The sequence below is a fragment of the Protopterus annectens genome, chromosome 13.part0 (genome assembly GCF_019279795.1).
Source record: "Protopterus annectens isolate FY-2018-M chromosome 13.part0, PAN1.0, whole genome shotgun sequence".
In the NCBI taxonomy this organism is placed as follows: Eukaryota; Metazoa; Chordata; order Ceratodontiformes; family Protopteridae; genus Protopterus; species Protopterus annectens.
Window position 1 is genome coordinate 639,046,858 of NC_056747.1, and position 15,921 is coordinate 639,062,778.

Genomic DNA, 15,921 nt, shown 5'->3' on the forward strand with positions numbered 1-15,921 from the left:
AAGGCATATTTCGCAGAGTACAGCCATTGCAGAGAATTTTGTTATTTTGTAAAGTACAGTATTTCGGAGTTTATTGTGCATGTGAATGTTGTTGCAAGCTCACAGAGTAGTTTGTTCATACATAATTACAAGGGCCATATTTTTCAATGTATTTGTGTATACTTTGTGGGCATGGCAGATGGATTTTGAAAACCCTGTGCACTTGTGTTTGACAGTAATATTGCTGAGAACTGAAGAGTGTTTGAGCAAGAGTACAACATTTTCATATAGGCTGCATTTTCTGATAAAGATGACCGTACAAAGGCATTTATTCTACTTATTTTAGCTGGGTCAGAAACCATAGAAATGGAGCATTCATTTGTGTATGCACCTGCTATCGATACAGGAGAGGGGGAAGACTGTCATTGTTGAACCGGCTGAGTCAAGGGAGGACCCAGAGTGCTTAAAACATAAATTTAGAGAAATGTGTAACCCCCAGACAAATGTTACAATGGAAAGGCAATTATTTTACATAAGGGATCAAAAGCCTGGTGAAACTTTTGCAGCATATATAACTGCCATGAGAAATAAAGCTAAAATGTGCATATTTGATGATTTAAGGGATGAATTGATAAAGGACAGACTCGTGTGTGGCATAAAAGATGATGCTGTGCGAAAGATTTTGCTTTGTCAGTGATTTAACTTTGAATAAGGCCATTGAGATTTGTCAGATATATGAGCTTACAGAAAAGCACACAAATGTGCTTACAAATGAGAATAGCTTTAGAAGGTACAGTGATAAAGCTTATGTTGATAGTATGCAGCACGTTATTAAGAGAAACAGGCCCAAGCACATGGCAGCAACTGTAACCCTGCAACACTCACTGGTAAACCCCAGAACTTTCTAGCAAATTCCAGACTTCGCACAGTTTCTGTGAAGCATAAGAGTGAGTCAGCAAACTCAAAGCATGGGCCCCAACCTAGTTTCATTGTCAACTATTGTAATTGTTGTGGAAGCTATTTATCTAAATGGGAGAAATGTTTAGCTTTTGGTCAACAATGCCACAAATGCAATAAATGGAATAATTTCAAAAGATTTTATAAAATGAAAAGGCCCACATTCTTTTATCAAAAGGGAACATTTTAAAAAATGAGTAGATCTGTTAGACAGTGGCATTTCTACTCTTTATGTTGATGGTGTGTCAGTGCTTCATGAAACTGTCAATGCAGTAGATTTAGGGGCAAAGAATGAAGTATTTTGCATTGTTTGGATAAATGACAAACCCACAGAGCTCAAAATTGATACAGGTTCCAAGTGCAATGTTATGTCTGCAGAAACATTTGCTAGAGTGTGTAAAGGTGAAAGGCTTGATTTGGCAAGGTGTGCAAAATTTGTTGCTTATGGAGGTGAAGAAATTCAAACCGAAGGTGCAGTAGTGCTTTCATGTTATTCTGCTGGAAGAAGCTGCGACTTATTATTTTTTGTGGTCAAGAGGCACGTCCAGTCATTATTAGGAATCAGAGACAGTTTGAAAATGGGACTGCTTCCATTCAATAAGGAAGTCCACCATGTCAGCTTACAAGACCACTACTCTAATTTTGCCCAGCACATTTTTTTCTACCCATGCTTATCTTTTCCAAGACAAACTAGGCAAACTTCCAGCTGTGTACTCCATGACATTAGATCCAGAGGTCAGTCCAGTTATCAGGCCAGCACATAAGTTCCAATAGCCATGCAGGACAGAGTCAAAGCTGAGTTAGATAAAATGGTGTGACAGGGTGTGATTTGTTCAGTTGAAACTCCAACTGAATGGGTATCTTCTATGGTAATAGCTCATAAGAAAAGCTCAGATGACATCAGAATTTGTATTGATCCATGAGATTTGAACAAAGCACTTAAAAGACCTCATCATACAATGCCCGCATTCAAAGAAGTCACAGCCTTGATGCCAAATGCTACTATTTTTTCTGTCTTAAATGCAAAGAGTTCATTTTGGCAAATTTAGCTTTAGAAAAAATCCCCATTGCTAACTACTTTTAGTACTCTGACAGGTACAGATTTTTGAGAATGCCATTTGGGATAAATTCTGCAAGTGAAGTCTTTCAGTGTGCAATGGAGCACATTTTTTCTGGGTATCCTTCTGCTTTTGTAGTAGACATGATGGTAGGAGGCTGTGATGAAGCTGAACATGACAGAAACCTCAGAAAAGTTCTAGAAAGGGTATGTCAAGTGAATCTTAAGTTAAACCCACACAAATGCAAATTCAGGCTACGAGAAGTTACTTATGTTGGTCATTTATTTACGAGCATAAGCCTATAAGCAGACCCTTCAAAGCAAACAGCCATTCTTGAGATGCTAGCTCCAGATAATGTTCAAGCCCTGCAACATTTTCTTGGCATGGTTAACTACCTAGGCAATTCATTCCACATTTGAGCCAACATTCAGCACCACTCAGAGAGCTGACAAGTAAAGATCTATCCTGGTCTTGGTTAGAGCAACACCAAAGAGCATTTGATGTCCTGAAACAGAGAATTACTAGTCCACCAACTCTTAGATACTATGATGTTCACAAACTAGTTACACTTTCCTGTGATGCTTTGAAATTTGGTCTTGGTGCAGTCATTCTACAAGAGGATCAATCTGTTGCCTGTGCATCAAGAACTCTTACCCAAATTGAGATGCAGTATGCTCAGATCGAGAAAGAACTTTTGGAAATTGTGTTTGCATGTTTGAAGTTCCATGATTATGTTTATGGTAGACCTATCCGGACCAAAACAGACCACAGACCTTTAGTCACAATCCTGAGAAAGGCAATGCACTCAGCTCCAGCCAGACTGCAACGTATGATGCTGAGATTGCAAAAGTATAATTTTGATCTTGTCTACAAGAAAGGCAAACTTCTTTATCTTCCTGATACATTGTCCAGATCACCCAGAAACACCACAGAACAGCATGAGAATGAGAACCTTGATTTTGAAGTCATGGAAGTGAAAAATGTTTGCCCACACGTCTTGATGAGCTGAGAGATCACACAACCATGGATCCAGTTTTGCAAAGGCTCAACCACTTTATCAATCAAGGATGGCCATCAAAGCAATCTAGTTTACCTCAAGAAGTGCAATCTTATTTTCCATACAGAGATGAGATTTGTCTGACAAAGATATCATAATGAAAGGTCCAAAAGTAATTGTTCCAAATTCCTTGCAACTAGAGTACATTACTATCTTGCATAGTGGTCACCCAGGAACCGAATCTACCAAAAGAAGTGCGAGAGGACTTGTATTTTTGCCTTCTAAGTCACAAGACATTCAGAGAGTGCTTTCTTCTTGTTCAGTGTGTAATAGTACAAAGCCACAACAACAGAAGGAACCACTTCAGCTTAACCAGATTCCGGAACTACCTTGGTTGACAGTAGCCACCAATATCTTTGGGTGGAATGGTCAACATCATTTGGTGTTAATAGACTCTTATCCATTTGGTGCGAAATTGACCTACTTCCCAACCTGACATCCAGTACAGTCATTACAAAGATGAAGCTTCATTTTGCTGTTCACGGGAGTATGTGAAAAGTTATTTCTGACAATGACATGCAGTTTACAAGCCAACAGTTCAAAAGATTTACTGAAGAATTGGACTTTACTCATGTCACAAGTTGCCCTGAGTACCCACAGTCAAATGTTTTGGCAGAATGTGCAGTTCAAAGTGCAAAGCAGTTACTAGTGAAGTCAAAAATTAGATAATAGTGATGTTTTCCTAAATCTCTTGAATCTCAGAAATGGTGCTCAAGATAAACATCTTGGTTCACCTGCTCAGAGACCTCTCGAGACAAACCAGAACCACATTACCAATCAGTAGTCAATTTTTGGTTCCATTTGTCAAAAATAACAAATCAGTGAAAGCCAGTATGTTGAAGAAGTGCTTACCGCAGAAGTCCTACTATGAGAAGACCGGCATACTGCTGAATCCATTATGAGAAAGAGAAGTGGTAAGGATACAAACATCCAAAGGTTATGATTGGATTGATATCATGAAGAATATTTGTCCAGAGCTGAGATCATACATTGTGGAATCAGAAGGAACAATTTTTAGGTGGAATTGGAAGCATTTGAGACTGGTGTCCGAGCCTATACCACAGCGCATAGCCTGTTAGAAAGACTCTTTATCTCAGAGTGAGTTGTCCGGTGTTCCAATTCCAGAGGAAGTTCCAGAGAACATTCCCATTCCTGTGATGAATCCAGACGTTCCTGATACAAGTTGTGCACCGCAGGCTGTCCCTGCTGCTAAATTTAGTCCCAACAGTTATGTTACGAGATATGGTCGAATCTCTAAACACTGTAGCAGATATGAAGCAACTTGGACATGAACATTGTGTTTTGTTTCTAATGTACATAGTAATGCATGTCTAACTCTGATATTGTTTTGCATAAAGGGCAATCTTTTTAAGAGGGAGGATGTAAATCAGTATGTGTGTATATACCTTTAAGAAGCTATCCAAGGGCTTGCACAAGTGTATAAATTCTGAGCATGTGCGAGCCTGACTGCCATTTTGTAGTTAGCTGTTGAGATGTAAGCATGTATGTATGTAAGCTGTGTCTATTAACTAGATGTTCATCATGTTACCCTGCTGAAGTCATCACACTTGGGTTATCCTGCCAGCAGGCGGTCCTGCCGTCGGCCTGAATTCCCAAGTCTTGGTCTGGCGTCAGTTGCTGTCGCTTCTTCCCTGACGTCAGTGCGCCAGGGGTATATAAGAGACATCCGATGCCATTTTCTTCAGTCTTTCTTGCCGCGCGGTGCCCGAAGCAGAAGCAGTGCGTAAGTGCCGGTCAGCCGCCACCTGAGATTTTCGATTTGAATTTCAGTCCGAAGTCTTCAATAAAGCTAAGTACCCCATTGGGGAACATTTTCTTGCCTCAGTCCGATGTCAGAAAAAGTTAAAAATTGCATTTCTTGTGGGAAGCAAATACCTCATAAGGACTTCCATTCCTATTGTATTCCTTGCCTAGGCCCAGACCACGACGTCACAGGTTGTTGGTTTTGCGCTAGGTTTAATAAACGCACTATCAAATGCCGTTTTGACTTCGCACGGAATTACTTTGGTAGGAAATTTAATTATATCATGCAGTCAGAGCAGCCGATGACCGCAATTCATAAAAAATGCAAGGATAAGGACAGGCAGCCTAGGAATAAACCAGACCCGAGGCCTCAGCTGGGTCTGTCGCCGGTTCTCCGGTTTTCAGTGAGGTGCCTACGCAGCCCCTGATGACCGCAGAGCTGGAACCCCAGACAGCTTCCGACTCCCAAGCAGAGTCTTCTAGGCCGACGCAGCCATCTACCGACACCGGAGCAGAATTAGACACCGGTGCAGAGGAAACACCTTCGGTTGCAGAAGGTGTCTTCAGACCGCCTACACTCACCATTAAATCTTATGCTAAGCTTAAAACTCCTTTAAAACCTAAGAAAACTGTTCTTCAATGTACAGGTCAAGGCCCCATGCCTAAGAAACAGATGCTTAAGATGGCTGAAGATTTAATTACCCTTATCAGGGGTTCCCATCCCCCTCCTGATAAAAGACCAAGACAAGAGGAGGATTACGCATCCCCTGACCAGGTTTCTCTCTTCTCAGATTCTTCTGAGGAACAGGATTACACTTTTCCACCTTATGAGGATTCTGATGCTGAAGACTCTATTCCCTCAGCATCTTCCCCTGAAGACTACTCCTTTGGGGAAACATTACATACCATGAGGGAACATTTCCACTGGGAAGGCCAGGATTACTCAGATTCTAAGAAAAGGCTCCAAGAGTTTCTTTTATTATCCCAGCACAGACCTCTTGCTATCCCTCCTGTTTTAGATATTGTGGATGATGTCTTCTTGGAGTCTAGTTTAAATCCAGACTCTCTACCTCCTGCTCCAGCCAAACCAGACAGATACTACAGAGTAAGTGACTCACACAAATTCCTTTATAAAAGCCCTGTAGCTGACCCAGAAGCCATATCCCAGGGTCCTATGGGAGCAAAAGCTTCTATGGCTAAAACCCTGTGCCTTCTGAAAGAGATTCCAGAGCCCTAGATAGATGGGGAAATAAAATATACACCTCTGCAACTCTGGCTATGAGAGCATTAAATTGCCAGTTTCACATGTTGAAATATCAACAATTCCTGATGTCTCAGTTAAAACAAAAAATGAGCACACATTCAGAACAGCCTGAATTCAAGGAAATGCAGGATCTGTTGCATGCAGCTGAACAGGTGGGCAAGCATACTTTACAATGCGGATTTGATTCACTGGAAGCTTCCAGTAGAGCAGCTATTACTGGCTCTGTCATTCGTAGACATGCTTGGTTAAAAGAGCAAACCCTCCCTGACCATGTTAAAGCAAAATTATTAGATGCACCTTTACAACAGGATGTATTATTTGGTGTCAAAGCAGAAGAGGTTTTAAAGAAAATGGAGGATAAGGCTAAATCTATGCAAACGGTCAAGGATTTCTTGCAGATACAACCCCCTCGCTTCAGCAGAAATTGGCCAACAAAAAATTGGTCCTTTCCAGCTTCAGACAGATCACAGAGGGGCAAATACAGATGCCCAAGGGGCAGAGGTCAGTCACAGGGCCCTTACAAACCTCGCCAATGGGGTTCTGCTACCCAGAAAGGAGGAGAAGACAGGCCCCAAGCTAGAAGAAGGCAGACACAATGACTCTATCCTCAAACTACCAAACAAATCTCTCCTGGCAACACCCTTTGGAGGAAAACTAGCATTTTTTGCAGACAACTGGCGCATCATCACAAAAGACAAATGGGTTCTAAACATTGTCTCTCAAGGATACAGATTCCACTTTCATACCTTACCAAGGATCAAAAGAATGCCAAACCTGCCACCAAGTCAATGGGCAGAGGCACAAAAACAAATTACAACTCTCATGAACATGAGAGCCATTCAACAGGTACCTACACAGGAGCAAGGACAAGGATTTTACTCAAGACTCTTCCTAGTTCCAAGAAAGGAGAAAGCATGGAGACCCATTCTGGATCTTTCAATTCTGAACACCTATCTGCAAGTACCAAAATTCAAGATGCTAACACTATAGCAGCTTCTTCCCATGCTGGGCAAGAATGCTTGGCTAGTCACTTTGGACCTCAAGGAGGCATACCTGCATGTCCCTATCAGACTAAATTGCAGAAGATACCTCCGCTTCATTGGAGGTTCAATGCATTATCAATTCTCTGCACTGCCCTTTGGCTTATCTACTGCACCCAGGGTCTTCACAAAATGCCTGGCACTAGTAATTGCATACTGCAGACAAAGAGGAATTCAAATATACCCATACCTGGACGACTGTCTTATTCAAGCAGAAAGCAAGGGCATTCTTTTACAGCATCTGGCATTTGTCAAACACCTTCTAAGTTGCCTAAGGTACACAGTAAATGAAAAGAAATCAAAACTAGTGCCCTCACAAAACATAATATTCCTGGCTGCCAGCTTGAATACAATGGCCCAGATGGCTTATCTCATGCCAGACAAACAACGACAGCTGTTTCAATATTTCAAAATAATGGCAACAAAGACCCAACTCCCTGCAAGAAAAATTCTGCAGGCCTTGGGATTCATGGCGTCTTGCATACTGCTAATACCATTTGCAAAACTGCATATGAGGAAATTACAATGGTACCCGAAAAGTGTATGGACTCAGCACAGCCACAGCTTGGAAACAATGATTCCATTCATTCCCTGCCTTCAACAGGAGTTTCTATGGTGGGCACAGGCATGTCACCTCAACAAGGGTCAGCCTTTCACCTTACCCACAGCCAGGCAAACTATGACAACAGATGCATCGGACTATGCCTGGGGAGCACACATGGCAGGACAGTGCATTCAGGGCAAATGGACTACAGATCAGAGACACCTGCATATCAATCAAAAAGAATGCTAGCAGTGCAGAATGCCCTAACAGCTTTCAAGGACCTTCTACACCCAGGACAACTACTAATAAGGACAGACAACACCACAGTTATGTGGTACATAAACAAGCAAGGGGGCACACATTCCTACCCTCTGTGCAGGCAAGCAATGACCTTGTGGAACACTGCACTGTCTTACCAGATTAAATTACAAGCACAATTCCTGCTAGGAAAGAAAAACATATTGGCAGACGACCTAAGCAGAAACATCATGGATCCACACGAATGGAAACTAGATCCACAAGTATTTACAATGATAGCTCAAAAATGGGGACGCCCAGACATAGATCTGTTTGCAAGCTCTCACAACCACCAACTTCAAAAATTTTGCACAAGGACCTTCCATCCACTAGCTTGGAAAGTGGACGCCCTCTCATTCAGTTGGAAAACATTAACAGTATATGCCACTGTCTCTTCTAGCAAACATACTGCTGAAAGTCAGATTAGAGAGGCCACAAATGATTCTCGTTGCACCAGACTGGCCACGCCAACATTGGTATCCAATTTTAAGGAACATGGCCCAGGGCCCACCATGGATTTTGCCACAAATTCCTCACCTGCTCACCCAGCGAGACAATCTGATTCTACACAGCCAGCTCAAGACTGTAAACCTGGCTGCATGGCAAATTACCTAAACAACCAGCCAACACCTTTATCCAAAGCTGTTATGGATGTCATTCTGGAGGCCAGGAGGCCCAGCACCAGGAAAACCTATTCAGACAAATGGAAAAGATTTTGCGCCTGGAACCAGGCTAAAGGCCTAAATCCCCTGGAGCCGAACATTCCTCAGATTCTACAATATTTAACTGAAATGTTACACAAAGGGCTTTCCTTTTCATCTATTAAGATCCACACCTCAGCAATTTCAGCTCATTACAGCACGGATCCTCCTTTATTTTCACATCCACTCCTAAGACAGTACCTCAGAGGGGCTAACAACTTAAGACCGTCAAGGAGAGCTCCAACACCTACTTGGGATTTCAACTTTGTCCTGGAAAAGCTTACACTGCTGCCCTTTGAACCAGCTTTCTCAACTGATTTAAAATTTCTTTCATGGAAAACTGCCCTACTACTAGCAATAACCTCAGCTAGAAGAGTCTCAGAGCTACAGGCACTAATGGCAGTGGAGCCTTTCCTCATTTTTCATCAAGACAGAGTTTATCTATGAACTAATCCTTCCTTTATGCCAAAGGTGGTATCCAGTGTGGCCCTAAACCAAACCATTCACTTGCCCACCTTCTTCCCAAATCCCCAGAACAAAAGTGAAAGACTCCTGCACTCTTTGGACATTCACAGGCAATTACGTTACTACTTGGATAAAACTAAGGCTTTCAGAAAAACTGACTAGCTCCTTGTAGCCTATGCTACAGGATCACAAGGTAAAGCTATCTCAAAACAGACCATTTCTAAATGGATAGGACATTGCATACGTTTCTGCTACACACATCATGGGAAACCAGTACCTGCTAACATTAGGTCCCACTCTACCAGGGCTACAACTACATCAGCAGCCTTTCTCAGGGGAGTGCCAACCAAGGATATTCTGGAAGCTGCTACTTGGAGTTCAGTGCACACCTTCACCAAACACTATCACTTACCTCTTTACTCTAAGTCTAGAGCTGGTTTTGCCATTGCAGTTTTGCAGGGCCTACTAGCTTCTTCTAATTCTGTTTGGCTCCACCTCCTCTCCTGAGCTTTGGGATTCAACCCAAGTGTGATCACTGCAGCAGGGTAACACGATGAACATAGTACAGTTTTGTACCTACCATAAATGTAGATGTTCGAGTGTTCACCCTGCTGCAGTCCAGGTTACCCTCCCTCCATCCCCTCTGAACTAGCTGAACTTATCTCTACCATTTTATCCTATACTACCACTGTGGTGTATTTGCTTGTACCAAAGGGTTATTTTTTATTTTTATATAGCCATATGTATATATATATATAAATATATATATATATATATATATATATATATATATATATATATATATATATATATATATTGCCTACCTTTGGGGGCACCTGACATCTGGGGCAAGAAAAACTGAAGAAAATGGCGTCAGATGCCTCTTATATACCCCTGGCGCACGGACGTCAGGGAAGAAGCGACAGCAACCGATGCCGGACCAAGACTTTGGAATTCAGGCCGACTGTGGGACAGCCTGACGGCAGGATAACCCAACTGTGATGACTGCAGCAGGGTGAACACTCGAACATCTACATTTATGCTAGGTACAAAACTGTACTTTTGTTCATATTTAATGATACTGCTAAGCATCCTGATGTGTTTCTATATATTAAAGCATCTGAACAAAATCCCAAGCCTTCTTGTTATATGTATCAGAAACGAGCGAGCGACAGTATGTATTTGTCCAGACACGTGCAACAACTGGAGTGCTCACAGAGATACCTTACTAACAGGATACAGAGCCTAAAAAGACTGCTAAGCGGTGACTTGTATCTTGTATACAAGGCTTTCTCTGACTCAATACTGCTAGATCTAGTGCACATCAGCAAGTCAAATGATAACAGAAATACTCAGTCTAGGGATCTAAACCTCTTCTTCAACATCAACAGAATGGTTTGGAGGGACAAGTATATTTCACAGATGATACTGCTGCTATGGAAAAGACTCCCCATCCACATAAAACAAAGCTCAGCCCTGTCCATATTCAAGTGCAGTTTTGGTCTGTGAAAAGGTATTAGAAACTTTATCCCAGGACTGCCCCGTGCTACTAAGGGACAGAGGCATCTCCTAAATGCTTTATCTGATGAATGGGTCCCCGCAGATTATGATTCCAATTAGTCAGACTAGGGGTAATATATAATTCTCAACAGGACGGGTAAGGCCAATCTAACACCAAACAGGATGAGTAAGCCCAATCTAACACCAAACAGGATAGGTTAATTCAAGTATCAGAAGGAAAATTGGCTAAGCTTAAAATGGCACACAAGAGCAGCTAGCCTAGTACTTGCCTATGAACGTACACTAAGCTCCTGTAGGAAATGCTGAATATGGCAGCCTTGGGCATTGCTGATACAGTAGTAGGAGCATGTATATATTTTAAGCAGGGGCTTGCCTATTTTACTTTGCTGCCATCAAGACAATTTTCACTTACTTATTTTGCTTATTTTATAAATATTCTTGGTATCATTTTATAAGTAACTCTTTATATTTATAACAACATATTTCCTTTTAAGGCTCCAGTTTGAAATATGTTTAAGTAGGTGAAGACAAAATCCTATGCCATTTATTTGCAATCTATAGGTCCCCCTCTATGACCCAGAAAATCCATAATATGCATTCAAGCACCATACAAATACCATATTCATGGGTGACTTTAATTACCCCACTATTAACTTGGAATCATATACAACACCAAACATGCAGGTGCAGAGATTCCCGAATTTTGTATACACAAACTCCCTGGACAAGAATGAAAAATATGCCAACTAGGAGCACAAACATAATGGATTTCATCCTCAGTTATATTGGAGAGTGCTGCACCCCCCCCCCCCCAGTGTAATGTGTTCTCAGGTAAGGTCAAACTACAAAACAGTCACCTTTGAAGGAAAAACAAAACTCAGAACATCAGTGAACACTGGAATGTTCAGGAACTACTCTAAGATGAATTTCCTACTATTAAGTAATAACCTGGCAAAATTTCAAGCCCCTGGAAATCCTGAAAACACTGCTGCCTACATGGAACTATTCACAAACCATATACAAGCATGGTAATAGCTGCAGAGGCAGCTGTACCCACTAATAAGAAGTACAGAACTAACACAAAAAACAAGCCACCCTTGTGGAATCACAACATCAGTAGGCTGTATTATAGAAGCAAGACAATCATGGCAAAAATTAGGACGTGTAGCACCCAGCAGGATAAAAGCACTCTCATCAAATTAAACAAACTCAGATGTCAAATAAAGTCTACCAAAGCCAAATTTGAGATAAATTTGGCCTCCTAAGCCAAGGGCAATCACAAGATACTCTTCTACAACCTCAAAGGTGATCCACAATTGAGTGCAGAGCTCATTGTTGATGGATCCAGCTACACTGAGACAGAAGATGCAGCAAACCTACTGGCAGACAAATTCAGGTCTAGCTTTATCTGTGTCTCTCCCCCTCAACCTTCCCTCAGGAAATATCATCACTGCTACTATTACTAGGGAACATACCTCTTAACCTGGAAACATCAAAAATCTGGACAAGGCCCATGAAAAATAGGTACAAATATGTACGCTGATTAACATAAAATTTACATACATAATTATGTAACCCTGCCCACTCCAATGGAATTGTGGAATACCAACTTTCAAACGCAAACTGAAGAACAAACAATCAAAATATGGCAGCAGAGTCCCCATGCAGCCATTCCGATGTCCCATTACCTGGCTATTTTGTCCCATTTACCATAAACACTAATGTGCATACTGCTTTACTTCTACAATGATTATTTGGATTTCATTTTTACATTTTATAGCACAATGCACAGGCACTAATAGACATCTGCTAAACAAAGCAATACTGTCTCACAATGAAAATAGACTTAGCAATAAAACATCTCTGCCCTTGAAACTCACATTCATTGAAACAGCATTGAAAGCCACACCACATCCAAAGAAAATGCATCTGGCCAGTGGTGGATAAATATTACCTTTGGGCTGTTTTCAAATCATAGGGCCCATGCACACAAAACAAGAAACATAAGTGTGTTCTTTGATACACATTCCTGACTTTATTAAATTATATTCCTTGTATAATACAGCACACTTGTTAGACTTAGAACGCATTTTAAATTTGTTTGAACATTTTTCGAATGAAACAAAATGCATGAACCAATAATGACAAAACTGCCCAATTTAGAACATTTCCATCATAAAAGTCTACTTAGACACACACACATATATAAACATATATATATATATATATATATATATATATATATATATATATATATATATATATATACACACACACACACACACACACACACATATATATATATATATATATATATATATATATATATATATATATATAAAAAAATGACAGTAGTGTAAGCCATGGGCATCTTGCACAGCTTCTCGAACTTATTTTAATTTTCAGTTTTTTGCTTGACTTACTCTGACTTGTGTTATCAGACCAACCCAGCTGTAAATGCATAACAAAATAAACTAGGTGAACTGCATGTTTTAAGACTTCCAATTTTTAGTTCAAGTACTGACAGACCCTCTCCTACATTCATCTTGAAGCATCAAAACTATCATTGTTATCCAGGTGCTGTTAACTGGCCACTCTTGCTTCTCCACTGTCTGCAGTGGAAAAATATGTGTTTTATCTTGAATGCTGGAAAATGCAGCATACTTGTTTAAAAATATTTTCTTATAATGCAGCACAGAACATAATAATTCTGATTTTCTGTTCCTGAATTTGGGTTAATGATATTTGTTGCTCTTTCCACTGAGGCACAAATGCCCTTGTGCATGACATTTTCTCACTTCTGTTGTATCTGTAGCTTGTTACACTTGACTTGTTACACCCACCCCCTTTAAAAGTACAACAACACAGTACAGTATCAGCAATGCATCTACATACTGTGGGAGTAGAACCCCCAGCGTTCTGCATCAAAAGCAAGTATTTAACCTGTTATCCTATTAACAATGCAAGCAGACTCAGCATAAGCAACACTAAACTCCTTTTCCCCTGAAGTTCTCAGTTCCTTATAAAATCCACTCGACACTCAGTTGCATCTCTCAACTTTGCAGCACAAGAAATCTGGAAAAAAACAAAATTTATTGGTGGGGAACAAAAGCCTAAACACCAGGGACACATTTTAAACATTGCTTGCATAATTTTGGAAAGTTGCTAGAATAAGATGCTGTGTTACCACCATGTGTTTCACTGCCAATTCTTGAACCCAGGACCCTGTGCACTACAATCAGAGCAATATACCACTATGCCAAATCAGCAGTTTCCTGAAAAACAGGAAGACTAAAACTTAAATGGCTATCATTTAGTGAATTCAGTTCTCACTTCTCACCATAGCTCTCAACCTCTTAGCACAAAAAACCTGGACAAAGCCAATAATGGGGGACTACATAATTCAGTTCTCACTTCTCGCCGTAGCTCTCAGTGACTTACCACAAAAAGCCTGGACAAAGCCAATAATAGGCAAATACAGCCCCCAAAATAGGGACAGATTTCAAATACTGATCTTATAAACTTAGAAAATTGCTGGAATAAAAGGTTTTGTGTTATCATTTATTTTCTGAAGAATATGAATTCTGAAATTCAAATGCCTGTCATTATTTAGTGAATTCAGTCCTTCAACAATTTGCCACAACAATCCAGAAAACCGCAGATTTTATGAGGAACAGAACAGAAATATGAGGCATAAATCTGGAAAGTTTTCACAAGTGGTGGAGGGGTAGGAACTTTAGGCTCTTGTTACCTGTACCCAAGGTACAGGGTTTGAGCCTGAGTACCTCTAGCCACCAGGTATATTCACCTGAGGCATTACACACACACACACACACACACACACACACACACACACACACACACACACACACACACACACACACACTTATCATCATCATAAAAACTAAATCAGGTTAGTGCAGCATAATAAATATCTCTGCAGTCCTGTTAACAGCCTTGTGGCTTGTTTGGAACCACCATTCCTGCTTGCAGCTACCCATTTGGCTGGAGCAGCTGGAAATGCATGCATGTGAGCCCTTGAGCTCAATTCTGACAGGCTGTTTCACAGAGCTGACATCATTGTGCATGTGATGACATCAGCTCAAAAAGCTGAAAAAATTAAAATAAAAAAGCTGGGAAATTTGGAAATTAAGGGGTGCCACTCGGGAATTGTGGCACCCCATTATTTGGACCCCAAAACTTGGTAAAAACTGAGTAATTCAGTATGGTTGGGTGGTATGCTAGGGAACAGGTCCCCAATGCTTTCTCTAGGGCCAAGAACACTGTATCAATGGGCTCAGACAATATTCCAGGTTGCCTTTTAAATAATCTGAAACATGACATATTTAACTGTACCTTCCAAACAGGCTTTGAGACTCATGAATGAAGAACAGCAACAGTCATCTCTCTGCACAAATGTGAGCTATCAATAGGCCCTGGAAACTACAGACCCATAAGTCTCACTAGTCTCATATGCAAAGCCATGGAAAGAATTATCATGGAGACCATCAATAATGACATAGGAAATCTCCAAACACTGAACCCAACTGACTTTGATTTTATCAAGGACAGGTCATGCCTACTCACCCAAAAAGCAGTCACTAAAGCAATGGATGAGGGCAAAATGGTTCACACTGCCAACCTTGACTTAGCTAAGGCATTTGACACAATCTCACTTGGGCATTGTTGACAGACTCAAGAGGCTAGGTTTAAACCCTTATGGGACCTGGTGGAGAGCCAGCTGGCTCACAGACAAGGCTCAGAAAGTTAGAATTGGGGAGTCCACCTCTACAAAGAGGCCAATTACTAGAGAAGCTCCTTCTGGATTGGTTCTGGGACCACACCTTTTTGGCATTTACTTCTCTGAAGTCAAGGTCAATGTCAAGGGCCTCTGGCTGAAGAAATTGCAGATGATTGCAAATTAGGAGCTGTCATGGAACCCCTACCAGCACAAATGTTCTCCAGGAAGGGCTGACACAGACAAATAACTTCTGTCAGAGCCATAGACTAAAACTAAATGCCAAAAAATTCATAACAGTATCCTTAACTTATAAACAAAGGCGTAGCATCTAGGTCCAAGGAGGACATTGTTCCACTATATTCAGCATGCATCAGACCTATCACTGAGTACATACAATGCCTCATTTTGTATGTACCTAACCAGGAACATTCAACAATTGGAATGTCCACATAGGTTCCTCAGTAAAAGAATACAGGATGTAAGTAACATGTCCAATGAGACCTCCTCAAAGCCCTATCCCTATATTCTGTCTG